General features: G+C 50.7%; 1 pseudogene; it reads right to left on the reverse strand.

Annotated features, from left to right (window-relative positions):
• Nucleotides 1–12,417: 12,417 nt before the first annotated feature.
• On the reverse strand, nucleotides 12,418–13,559 carry LOC136457271 (uncharacterized; annotated as a pseudogene).

A 13,559-nucleotide genomic window follows, 5' to 3' on the forward strand; every position in this document is an offset into this window, starting at 1 on the left:
CGTCCTGACAGTGCCTCAGCCTCCCGCTCCTAGGCGGCAGCAAGCTACGTGGCCATATCTGCTCGCAGCCAGGGCCTCCTCGGAGAGGCAATCCCACTCCACCTTCTGCTCATGGAGGAATCAGGGATTTATTCCGACTACGAGCAACGAGAACCTAAAAAAGAAGAAGACCGATATCAAAAATATGAAAACACAAAAACATGCGAAGAAAGAAGAAAACCAAGCGAATACCTGAGTAGTAGGGATAACGGTCTCACGGAGGGCTCCTTTGGCCTGGTCCAGGGCTGTCCAGCATGGTCGAGATCACGACGTCAAGACCCTCCCGCTCCATGCTCTCAGGAATGATCGTCGAGCGAGAAAAGAGCCGCCGTCAGATCCTGGGCGGCCATCCACTGGAGCGGCGGCTCCCCCCGCACGTGGGAGTGGCTGCCTCCCGACAAGGGGGCCGGGGGCGGCTCCCTCCTGATCCTATGCGGCACCACTGCCATGACGCCCGAGGGCCCTCCGACCAGATCCTCCTCCTAGGCCGCTTCGAGCGTCACGGGCGGATCCACCTGGGCCCCCGGTGGCGTGGATTGCACTACGCCCTCGAGCGCCAACCTGGCTGCGCCCAGGCTGATCCTAGGCTTGGCGCGGTCACGACCACTTGCACTAGCGGTATGCGGCCCTTGGCCGGCTTGTACCACGTCCGCCATGGAGGAAGCCGCCTGCTCGGCAACCACCGAGGGCGCGGGCGCCACCATAGGCACCGTCGGATCGGCCAACATGCTCCAACGTCGGCACCACTCCTGCCCGAAATAGGGGTGATGCCAGGCGGCGCCATCCATCCTACTTGAATGGCGAGGCTCTTCTTGGGTGCCAGCCCTAGGCAGTGACCCGTCCGCAAGAACCTACACAAAGGTAAAAGCCATTAGATCAAAATAGAAAGGGAAAAAAGGATGAAAACAGGGGAACTAGCGGCTTACGCAGACGCCTTCGGCCGACGGAAGTGTTTTGGGGGTAGATCCCTAGATCCCTACCCCGACTCATCTAGGCTGGGACCGTTTCGAGCCTGTCCCCTGCTCTGCGGCAGGGGAACTCATCTCCCTTACCTCATGGGGCAGCGGCACCAGAGCCGCTCCCCTCCACCGTCTCATGGGGCGCGGCACCAGAGCCACTCCCCTCCACCATCACCTCGGGGTCAGTGGCAGCAGGCCCGCCTTCCCCCATCCACCGATCCTCGGTCAGCACGCCGTGTGAAGCGGTAGACTCTCCGGCCTCCACCGACCTAACCGACTCACATCCCTCCGCGTGGAATGGGAAGGGTCCCTGCACGGACGGGTGGGCACCTATTAGCGTGTCCTCATCCTCCAGGATGCCCCAATCCACATTGATGACTATCTCATCGTCCTCATCATTGTCATCATCACTGCTCACGTCCTCTCCCCGATCCCGTGCTTCCTACTTCAGTCATTTTTTCTTCATTCATCTGCTCCCTTGCATTCCTGTCCCGCTCGGCCGCTAGTCGATTCGCCGCCGCCACAGGCCTTGTCCTTGGCCAGCAGAACCAGACTGTCTTTGCAAGACTAGCCCCCTTGGCTGGTTCCAACGTCACGAAGGCGAGTATCAAAAAAATGGAGATTCAGGAAAAAGAAAGAGCACGAGAGAAGAAGGCTTACGAATTCGAAGAACCCTAGACTCCGGCCGCATTGGGGGATGTCCAGGGCACTGGATACACAATGTCGAGGACGCCGCCTACGGAATCCTTCATCGGCTTCGTCGCCTCCTTAATGCGTTGCGCCACTTCCGAGAAAGGGAGCGCCTCATCCAACAAGCACCGTCCCCTCGAACGACATACCAGGCATCATCCGATGCAGGGGAAGCACGCGCGCCATTAGTGGTGCCACCCTCCTCGCATGATAGGCGCCAATAATCCCCGCCCCCTTTATGCCTCGTTCCTTCAGGGCTTGGAGGGCGGAAAGAAGGTCGGAGAGGTGTTTCTTGTCTTTGAACTAGACGCCCTAGGCCCACGACTCTAGAGCCTCTTCAATAAGGCGCCCAGTGTACCTCAGTAGGGTGGCACTCACATCATCCCTGACATAAAACCATTGCGAGTGTCATCCCTTGTTGGATGTCGCCAGACGCATGAATGGGTAATCCCTCGACCGGGTATGACGCAGATGAACACTGGCACATCCCATCGGCACGTTCACATCCTTCCCCCCAATCTTCCTCTTCGACAAGCTAACGGTAAAGAAATACCACCTCAAATCAAAATAGGGGATCGATCCCTAGGAAACCCTCGCACAGGGCAACAAACGCTACTATATGTTGAACCCCAGTTGGGAGTTAGATGCTGCAGCTCCACCTCATAATAATCCAGTAGCCCTCAGAGGAATCTATGCGCGGGTACCGCAAATCCCCGCTCATGGAAGATGGTGAAAAGAAACGACATACCCTTCAGGCGGCGCTGGCTCACCCTCGTCACTAGGTAGCAGCCACTCCTAGATGGCAGACAGTGGACGGAGAAGGCCACAGCAGACGAGGCCCTCCAAACGTCGAGAGGAGATGCTGAATCTGCCCCACAACTCCATTAAAGCGATTGGGGAGAAAGGTGGGCGCGAGCTCGACGGCGGCTACAAGGCAGGCGCAATCTTGATGGCGACTGCAACACGGATGCAAGCCAGTTGATGCTGGCGGTGTGGGCACAGGAGGCTGGGGCGATTGGTGGCGGATGTTTTAGACGCAAAGGCAAGGGAGCGAAATACGGAACCCTGTGGGCGAACCCCGTGGTTTTATAGGGGCGACGGACGCGAGAAGGGCAACCATCCGCCTTGATCTCTAGGCCTGCCACGTGCACCACCGCGTCACGTCACGGGACACGCACCCGCAGTCCCTATCCTCTCCCACCAAAAATCACGGTGGATGGTTCGCCTTCCCTAGGTGAATCCAGACTCTCTACCCATCTGGGAAACGCAGGTCACGAAGACTTTTTTCTCTCTTTGGCCCACCTAGGGCCCAGAAGCTCGGTGACTGGCCCAACTGAGGATGGGTCCATGAACGATCTGAAATCAAGGGTGCAAGTATTACTGGGATCTCGATCCTCGGTCAAGCCCTAGTTAGGTCAGCCCTGAATGAGATCCCCGTGAATAGGATACCACGACCCCCTCGAAAAAATATCCAGTTGATGAAAAACTAAGTCCTTTAGCCTTACCCACGAAGGGTCCGATACAACCCCTAGGCGAACCCTGCTCGAATCACCCAGGGGGCTCGGGGCTACACCCATCGGGTGTGCTTGCGCGCACCCTCTGGCAAATTAACCCCGACAAAATCAAAAACACCCTCCAGGCGGTTCTATCTGAATCACCTAGAGGCTCGAGGGCTACTGTCTGGGACCTAATACCGGGGTACCCAGAAGGTGGAACCAACAACCACCGAACATTAAAAACTTCTAGATGGATAAGGGCGCTGTAACGTCTCTTGCTCAAATGATAGGAGTTTGGTTCCGCCTCGCCCGATGCCTTTGAGATAGCTCTGCCTCACCCAAGGGCTCAGGGCTAGTATCCGTCTCGCCCGACGCCTTTGAGGCAGGCTCGGTCTCGCCTGAGGGCTGAGGGATAGACTCCGCCTCGCCCGACGCCTTTGAGATAGCTCTACCTCGCCCGAGGGCTCAGGGCTAGTCTCCGTCTTGCCCAACGCCTTTGGGGCGGGCTCAGTCTCGCTCGAGGGCTGAGGGATAGACTCCGCCTCGCCCGACCCTGGAGAAGCGGGCTCAGTCTCGCTGAAGAGATAAGGACTGGTCTCTGCTTCACCCGACAGCCAGGAACGAGCCTCGCCCTGCTTGATATCTAAAGACTGGTTTCATCTTACCTGACAACTTCTCCCCATTCCCTCATGATGATGGGTACAGGGCAAGACAAGACGTTCGGGTCAACCATGGCTCCAAGGACCATACACTGCGCCCTAGCAGGAAAAGTATTGCCAGGGAACGACGGGACAGGTGCTTTAGACCCTTCAGGCGCCGCAGAGCCCGAAAGGTATTACAGGTGCGTGCTCCTCGCCCTGTAGTGTTGTAGGCGCCGCCTTTAGCTCTAGGACATGGAACTCGATGAAGATATACAACAACCGCTATGCTCTAGAAAAGGATTTGCTATCTCCACGAGCGATGGATATTCCGTCACCATGCTATGGACCCAAGGGAGCGATGCCCACTTCCCGACCCCTTAGGTCCACCAAGTCAGAAGACCTTGCCCATGGCGCTACTCCAGGGACCCTGACCCCATGTCCCTCCGACTGAAGACTCATAGGAACCAGAAGGTGTGCGGAGCAAGGCTGGGGAGGCTCATAAGTCAAAACCACTGTACTGCAGCCCATACCCTGCGCAGGGCAGCATTCTGTAACCAACCTGACATTCTACAGAAGCATCGATAGTATTGTAGACGCTTATCTTCCTTCGCACTCATCAGAATGAAGAACCAGGCCGGGTAGACATGAGCCACAAGACTAGGTAGAGTACGCATCCTAAAGCCCTCACCCTTGTAAAGCCAGCCCCTTTATCTATAAAAGGGGATGCGCTTCCTCCATCAAAGGGATGGACTTTTGACCAAACAACACAAGACACACACACACAGTCAAGCTGCTACCAAGCTCTTGGCCTCCTTTCAATCCTTCCATCAGAGACATAGGACCAGTCCCTCTCTCAATCGTTTGTACCCCCAACTACGAACCGTTCACGGTGCTAATAACATGAGCAGCAACAAACTGGACGTAGGGACATTTAGCCCTGAACCAGTATAAATCTTGTGTCCTTTAGCGCACCATCCAAGCCTAATGCGTATTACTATAAATTTACTTGCCGGTGCTTGTACAAAACACCGACACTGAGGCATCGGCAGTTGACATCTACCCTCATTGCCAAGCAGTTGATGGGAATATTGTAGGGAGAACCGAATATAAAGGTTAGGACAATTATTAGAACTGTTGAGGCGTTGTATGGAGGTTATGTGATAACTTATGGTAAAGCTTGGAGGGCTAAGCAGCGAGCGTGGAAGATGATATATGGGGACTGGGAGGATGGATACAAGAAGTTGCTAGTACTTTTCAATGCAATCAAAGCGGTGAATCCAGGCATGCATTATGAGTACATCCCAAAACCAAATGCATGGAAGGATGGGAGGTAGATATTCTTTCGTGCTTTCTGGTGTTTCCCTCAGTGTGCCGAGGTCTTTAGGAACTATCGTCCTATCTTCTCTATTGATGGTACGTTCTTGATTGGCAACTAGCAGGGCACACTTCTTATAGCCATATCCTGTGACGCGAACAACAAGTTGGTTCCTTTGGCATTTGCTTTGGTTGAGAAGGAGAACAATGATAGTTGGGGATGGTTCTTGAGGTTAGTCTGGATACACGTGGTTGCGCCTAGCAGGGAGGTTGGCGTCATATTTGATAGGCACCAGGGCATACTTAATGTCATGCGAGAGCAAATAGAGGGGTATGCACCTTTGCACCATCGTTGGTGTACTCGACACCTTGCTAAGAATCTACTCCGGAAGGATGGTGTGAATGGTAACTTTGATCTATTCCAAGAGGCTGCTTGACAGCTTAAGGACAAGTACTTTCAGAAAAAGTTGGAGCATGTCATAACCGCATCAAATGCAGAAGATAGACAATGGCTCATAGGTTTGATGAGGGATTTGGAGAAATGGACGAGAGCTCACGATGCTGGTGGATGGAGGTATGAGTTTCAGTACAGCAACATAGCGGAGTCATTCAATAAGTTGCTATTGGGGATACATGGTATGCCTATGCATGCAATCGTTCAATTCACCTTCTATAAGCTTGTTGCCTGGTTCAACGATAGACACGCCCATGCATTGAAGTTGCAGAGTGATGGAGAGATATGGGTTCTGAAACCAAAGGCACACCTAGAGAAGGCAAATGAAAGGCTGACACACATGAGGTTACATGCTTTGACCATGCCACAGGGATTTATTAGGTCGAGCATAGGGGCGGTACAACGTCCGACGGCGAGGTCCGAGAGTCGAGGATGCATGCGGTTGTCCCCCAAGATTTTAAATGCACATGTGGTAAACCAAGGCAATACCACTTTCTATGTTCCCATTTGGTGGCAGCAGCTAGGCATCACAACTATAATATCAAGAGCAGGATACCTCACGAGTTCAGTGTCGACACGCTTGTGCACACATGGAGCCCCCGCTTCGTGCCTTTCTAGGACCCTGGAGAGTGGCCTCCATATGATGGGTGAAATACATTGCAGATCCAGCTTACCGTTGGAACAAGCGTGGATCAAGGACGAGGACGAGGCATAGGATGGTTATGGATCAGATACCCGGAAGAACGAGGCGTGGGAGAGGAACCCCATTTTTTACTTACCCCGAGCAGTACGAGTGCGGCAAGTGTGGTAGACTTGGCCACAATTCACGAAGTTGTCATTGGTAGATTAGTGAGGTGTGACTATTGGTTGATTTTATTATTTCATATTTATCATAATCATTTAATTAATTATGCATGTCTCAATGTATGCTTGTAATTGTGTCAATTACTTGTACATTTCTAAGCTCATGTTTCATTGTATATTGAATTTCTAATACATTGACTTTTTTTGTAGGATGGCGCAATTCTACCTGCTCGACCCGACGTACGAGGCGGCCCACCGAGGATGTCTCATAGCGTAGGGGCAGGTAATAATCAATACATTTTGTTTAAATTTTGGTGAGCGTACATGTGTTCGTGAAGTAACAGGAGACTATGTTTTATTCCATGTAGGACCTTCCGCTCCTTCGTCCTAGAACCCACAATGAGTTCTTTGACATGCGGTACGACGACAGGTACACTCCTTTCCTACAAAAAGCTGGCCTGGATGTCATCTCTTTTCAGGTTCGTCGTGGGTTGCCCAAGTTCAACTCAGTAGGCATAACTACGTTGGTTGACAGGTATTATATTCAATCATTGCCTCCATTCATGGCCATTTGTTCATGCGCTTGCCTTTTTAACATGTAATCTTGCTTTGTCTAAAATATAGGTGGCGGCCAGAGACTCACAGCTTCCACCTACCTTTCGGGGAGATGACAGTCACGCTCCAAGACTATCAGAAGATGCTAGGCTTGAGGATTCATGGCAACCTAGTCACCGGGCAGTGCATGTCAAAAGGCTAGAGAGCGTGAGTGGAGGCCTTCTTTAGGGTGTGAGCTTGGCGAGCAAGGGGCTCGCACTTGTGGAGTTCTCATCTTCTAGCTCCGACAAGAGTTCGCATAGTGCCCCGAGGAGGTAGATGATGAGACAGTTGGGTACTACTATAGGGCGTGGATCCTACACCTGTTTGCCTGTGTTCTCTTCCCTGATGCCACAGGGTGACACTGCGTCCTAGATGTGGGTCCACTGCCTTAGTGACCAGGACTAGGCAGGCCACTATAGCTAGGGCTCTGAAGTCTTGAGTTTTCTATACCAGCAGCTATACAAGGGGTGTCGTTGGACTTTATCCAATGTGTCACTTGGTGGATGCGTGTACCTGCTCCAGCTATGGACGTGGTCTCGTCTTCCAGTTGGCCGTCCAGAGGTTCTGGCTCGACGTGAGTTGTTCCAAGGTTAGCCTACAAGTCGGTAGCTAACGTGGGCGTACCTTTGGGACCAGGTCAGGGTTCCATACGCGAGGTTAGAGCGGGCATACATTGAGTTCATGAACGAGCTAGACACTGTTGACGGCGTCTAGTGTAAGTAAATTTTATTTTCCATGCTGATTTGAAATGGATTAGTATACCATCTAACATCTTGTTTGGACATTTTACAGGTGGAGTGAGAGCCGTATGATGGAGAGGGGGCACTTCCTTTTTAGTATATCTACTACCTGCAGGACTATATCTTCGATCTAGAAAGGGAAGTTAGTAGTGGTGACGGATAAGATGACAACAACAATGGTGCCGATTCACAGGAGGCACTCTGCAATGATCCATATTGCACCTGCCCTAACCACAAGAACAAGGGGCCTCCTCCATCACCCCCCACCACCCCAACAATGGGAGGCTACTGTGAAGAATGTGCAACACAATTTGCTATGTGGCCACACTATTAGGACGACTTTATCTTATTCACATGCCACATCTATGTGTTTGTTGTTTGATTTAATTACCTAAGGTATGTTAGGTTTAGTTGAAGAAACTCTGTACCCTAGTTCGGTAGATGATCTCACATGCCATTTCATGTGTTTTGTGTGTTGAAAAGGCACAAATCTAGTACACAGATTAAATGTAAATTCATTAGAACCTGTATAGTCCAATCGTATCGTACAGACTTGGGTCGGGACTCCTGACTTGAGTCGGGACTTTTGACTGTCAGAAGTTCTGACTCACGTCGGGACTTTCGACGGTCATAGTCACTGCGCAGGCTAAGTGACTGGGCGTCAGGACTTACGGCATGAGTCGTGACTTCCGACTGTTGGGAGTTCCGGTTTACGTCGGGACTTTCGACACCAACAGTCACTGAAAAACATTCTACGTGCTCGTGGAGTGCTAGAGTGTCTCTCTTTTTATTTTATTTTTATGTTTGAGCACTCTATCTTCCTCAGACCAACTAAGTTTGTATCCCTCTTTATAGTACGGTGGATCATAAACTCAAAAACAAAAATAAAATCCATTGGAGAGCGCATACTGAGTAATAGCTGCGACATATCTTATTAAGATCACATTAGTCCCTAATTTGGATGTTATCAATACACCAAAACACACATAGGGGGCAAATACACTTTCAAATTCCTTAGTCTGAAACATACTGAGTAAGCAACTCATCATCTGAGTATCAGTCCTCTACCACAACCTTGTTGCTCTGGCTAGGCTCACTTACATTGCTCTGACCTGTGTGTCGCCTGTAGTAAGCGGCCTCCGCTTCATCTGCGATCTCTACGGCCTGAGTGAAGAATGTGTCGTCATCCTCCTCTGCCTGCAAGCCCGTATCTGCTAGAGCGATGAGCTCGCTCGGTCTGACAGTGTCGTCCTCAGTCTCCTCCGCCTGTAAGCGCGCCTCTGCTAGAGCGATGATTTCAAGGTCCAATATACTGATTCGTGAGGTAGGGCGAAGTGGAGAGAGAAAAAACCCGAGAGAGAGGAGAAAGAAGAGGAAGAAGGCTCGAACAGGAAGGTTGGGGCCAGAGTTAAAACACAAGCTCGGTGCCGAGCTTGACGCCAGGGTGACTGGCGTTGAGCTTCCTGACATGTCAGGTCCACGTTGGCTTCGAGCCCAAGAGCTCGGTGTCAGGGACGCTGACATCGAGACACGTAAGCTCGGTGTCAACAACGATGGCTCGAGTTAAGGTCTAGATTTTAAAATCTTTAGAACATATTTGTGAAATTTTTTTAAAAAAAATGCTAAAAAAAATTCGGAGAGATCGGCGTGGGATTCGTCGTCAGAACGGCAAGCCGTCTCCGTCCTATCCCTCCGCGCTCGTGTCTTTCCCCGAGGTTTCCTTGCCCGTACCCGTACGCGAGATCGGCCGGCTGGCTGGAGAGCAGATGAGGAGAGGCGAGAGACCGAGGGAGGGAGGACAGACACGTCCTCGACGCGCACGCGGACGCTGTTTCCAGCTTGTTTTCCCGGCGTACGGCTGACTGCCTGAGATGGCGCGGCGGCCGGCGGCTCATTCGGTGATGTGCGCTTGTTGATGGCGGCGCTCCGGAGCGCCGCGCACGCACGGCAACGTACTCCGTGCGTCGAAACCGTCGAGGGTAAACAAAGGATCGGGCGGGGCAGACCGCGGACGTGTCAGCCATTCACGCGCAACAGGCTGTGCTACCATTACAGTGAATACGTTGTCATGCTAGCTGTGCCACAGCTGGCGGCAAGAAAACTCGTTGTTTCGGTACGGTTGAGACGAGGAGAGAGCGATTGCTGCGACGTCTGCGGCGTCACCGCATCCAGCCATCAGGTGGAGTCATCCGCCGTCGACGTACGGTACGAGTGTACGACGTCCCCTTCGTCTTCGGAGCTCTCATTGATCCTATCCTAGGATGGAGAGGACAGAGGGCGAACACAGATCCTCTGAAAGGTTATTCGGTACGTGGCCATGTTTGTTTTCTCGACCGGTTTATGTAATCCAGTTTTATATATAAGTGGGTGATTTATACAAGATGGCTTAGAGCAACTTTACAATAGGAATCTCAAACTAATAATTTTTAAACCACTCTAGCCACTTCTACACGATTGGATATATTTTTCCCGGTGTAGAAAGATTGAGAGTTAAGACAAAGAGCTGTTGTTGGACAGAGTTTTTTTTTTAATTTTACCAAAGTCAAGAGTGGGAGGCTGTAAGATAGGTTATATCTATAGAATTTCTAGTTTTGAAATAAGCTAAAATAAACTACCAGCTTATAAACATGAAATCAATAAAGCTATCTTATACTCCCTCTGACACTAAATATCTATCGTTTTCGCTTTCTAAGAAACAACTTTAACTAAATATATATTAAAAATATTAATATTTATGGTCAATAATTAGTATCATTGAAAAGATTTTTGAATCTAGTTTTTTTAATAAATTTATTTGGGATACAAATGTTGCACGCATTTTCTATAAATCGTATCAAACCTGTAGCACGCACACCAACAACGACAATTATTTAGAGACGGATGGAGTATAGTATAACCTAGCACCTTTAAGTTAATGATCATCATATATAATTCAGCTAGAAAAATAAAGGCCCAAAACTTATATTTGTATAAACTTCTTATCAATAGTAAAAAGGTCACGTAATTCGGCTGCTGCGCAGCATCCTGTTCTGCAGCATTACTTCAGCAGTACTTTTCATCGAACGAACAACGTTTTTCTCTCACAACAAATCAGCATAAGCATCAACATAAGTTAAATTTCAGCGAAATGAATAGGGCATAAGAGCATCTCCAGCAGCTTCCCAATACAACTTCCCCAATACTATGATAATGGGGGGAGCCCAATATCACTTTTCAGACTATAGGGGGAGATGCTGCAGTAAAAGCCCAATAACCTCCCCCAATACGTGGAGCCTACTTGTTAGATTATACTTTTTTGTTTTTTTTTCTATTCCTTCTCTCCCACAGGGTGTTTTCTTCCGCGTCTTCTCTCCCTGTCTTCCCCGTCGGCGGCCGGCATAGGGCGTCTTCTTCCCCGTCTTCTCTCCCGCACAAGGGCCGGCGGCGGGCGCCCTCTCTCTCTCTCTCTCACGCGGAGCTCATGGCCCGTGCATCTCTCTCTCTCTCTCTGAGCTTGCGGCCCGACGGCGCCTGGAGGCCCGCGTGGAGCTCGTGGCCCGGCAGCGGCCGGCGGCCCTCGTGGATGTGCGCTGTTTACAGGACGATGACCATGGTTGTGAGCTCCAAATCCCTGTGGGCCGAGCTCCGAACCCCTGCAACACCGAGCTCCAAACCCCTGCGACGGCATTGGTTGTGACTTGTGAGCAACTCAAAGGACGGCGGCAATGGTGGTGCAATGCGGGTGAGCGGAGAAGAAGATGTGACAGTTATGGTGGGGTCCATGTATTGGTGGAGATACAACTCCCCTTTCTTTGAGGGGAGATGGGGTGTTTTTTTTTTTTTTTTTGCCACAAAAAATAAGAGATGCCTATTGGGGAACTACTAGAGCAACAAAAAAGAACTATCTCCCCCAATATGACAGTTTTACGGAGACGATGGGTGAGATTGGGGGACTCCTGGAGACGCTCTAGGACCACGATTCTCTAGATCCCACTTTAGCAACGCTGAGGAGAATTTGAGCATTGTTGGACCATGACAAGGCCACCTCAACACGCTCGCTGCTGACTGGCGAGTGGTGAGCCGAGTCCTGACAACGCTAGCGGCACGAGCGCCAAGGAAGGAGGGGGAAGGCTTGCTCCAAAAGACAAGTCAAGTCGCCGCGCGGCTCCCCCACCTGGCAGCGAGGCAACAGCGGCACCTGGAACCGGAGGCGATCATCGCCGATCGAATTCGGCGATTCACATCCAACGAGCCGTAGGGCCTCTGCCACGACCTCACAACCACATCCTGTCGTCCGATCCATCCATCTCCCTTGGCGACCTATGACCGATGGTGCTGGAGTCAGGACGCCCACGTTAAGCAAACGACCCCAGCCCCGCGTCCCCCAGCGCGTAGGCGTAGTTTAAAACGTGGGCGGGCGGAGCGCACCCGTCGCTTCCTGGCTACTTTGTCCATCTCGCCCAATCCTCCTCTCCCCTCGGCTCCCCAGCAGGAGTAGCCAGAGCCAACCCACCCCGCGACGCCTCCCCAGCCAGTGCTGCCACTCCTAGCCTTGACTCGTTCGCTGGACCGAACAAACACCGCCTCGTGCTCTTCGCCTTGCTTCTTCGGGCTCCTTCTCCTCCTCCACGCTCGGCACCGTCGTCCTGGTGGTTCCGCAGGGCGCCGGTCAGGCACGATCGGTCATGGGGCCACCAGGCTCTAGAGAGGTGAGCCGATCCCGTCCTCACTGTTTCGTCTCTATTAGTCCGGTGCTGGTGGCCTGGTCGGGTGCTGTGTTTCTGTTGGGGTTCCTCTGTTCTTCTAGGCGTCCCTAACACTCGGGGGCGCCTGGGCAGCGGGTGCAAGTGCGGCCATGGTGGTGAATTTTTGCTTAGGGCGGGGGCGATGTGTTAACAACACACTTCAGATAGAGGTGAATCGGAGGAAGCAACAGCAAGGGGAGCGAGGAACGGAGGAGGAGTTCTTCATAGAGCTTAGGATTTGGTTAACAACCAGGTGGCATGCACGTGCGTTGCTACGGGATAGCTAACATTTTATAACAAAAACACTATGGATCGCACGATAAGATAACAATACTATAAAAATTAAATATCAACGTTAAAATTACTGTTAATCCAAAAAGCAAAGTTTGTGAAATTAACAGTCATGGAGAGCGCGACGTCACAGGCTTACAAACTCTACTTTATAGACATTTCTGTAATGCGCCTAAGATAATGTTTTATATCGGCAGGAAGAAATCTCTGATATCCATTTCTTTCGTGCGCCAATAAATCCACGAATAAGTTTCGTCACATCTCCATACCATCTTGTACACAGGCTGGAGTATATATGTCAATATTAGTGCTGTCGCATGGGTAATACTGCATCTCTTGAAAAATCTTCAACAAAAACTTAAAACAAAGTGTTATACTCACCGTATAAATATGTGTGGCTTTTGGTCTATTCCACGCAGGCATATACTGTAGAATAAGATATCCACTTAAGTGTCTGTGGCAAGATTCACGATCAGCGATATATAGAAATAGTTAAATCATAGGTATTATTATTGCAAGCTATAGTGACTCTGCATTAATTACTCATCTATGTCCTCTGCAATGTTTCCTTCCCGTCTAAATTTCCATTTGAAGACATCCCCATTCCATCCAGGAATATGTACATTCACTGCGTCCGTGTACTACAAGGTAAATCCAAGAGTGTACCTGGCATACATCAGCGCTGGTGTGTCTTTACACTAGCCTTCAATAGGTCTAGGATCAATCATGATAAGCATCTTCTACTTCTGATCCAAAACATAAAGCATATACTTTTGAATGTGCAGCCATTGCAAAAGAAACTGCAAACAT

This window comes from Miscanthus floridulus, chromosome 6, assembly GCF_019320115.1.
Source record: "Miscanthus floridulus cultivar M001 chromosome 6, ASM1932011v1, whole genome shotgun sequence".
Classification (NCBI taxonomy): Eukaryota; Viridiplantae; Streptophyta; class Magnoliopsida; order Poales; family Poaceae; genus Miscanthus; species Miscanthus floridulus.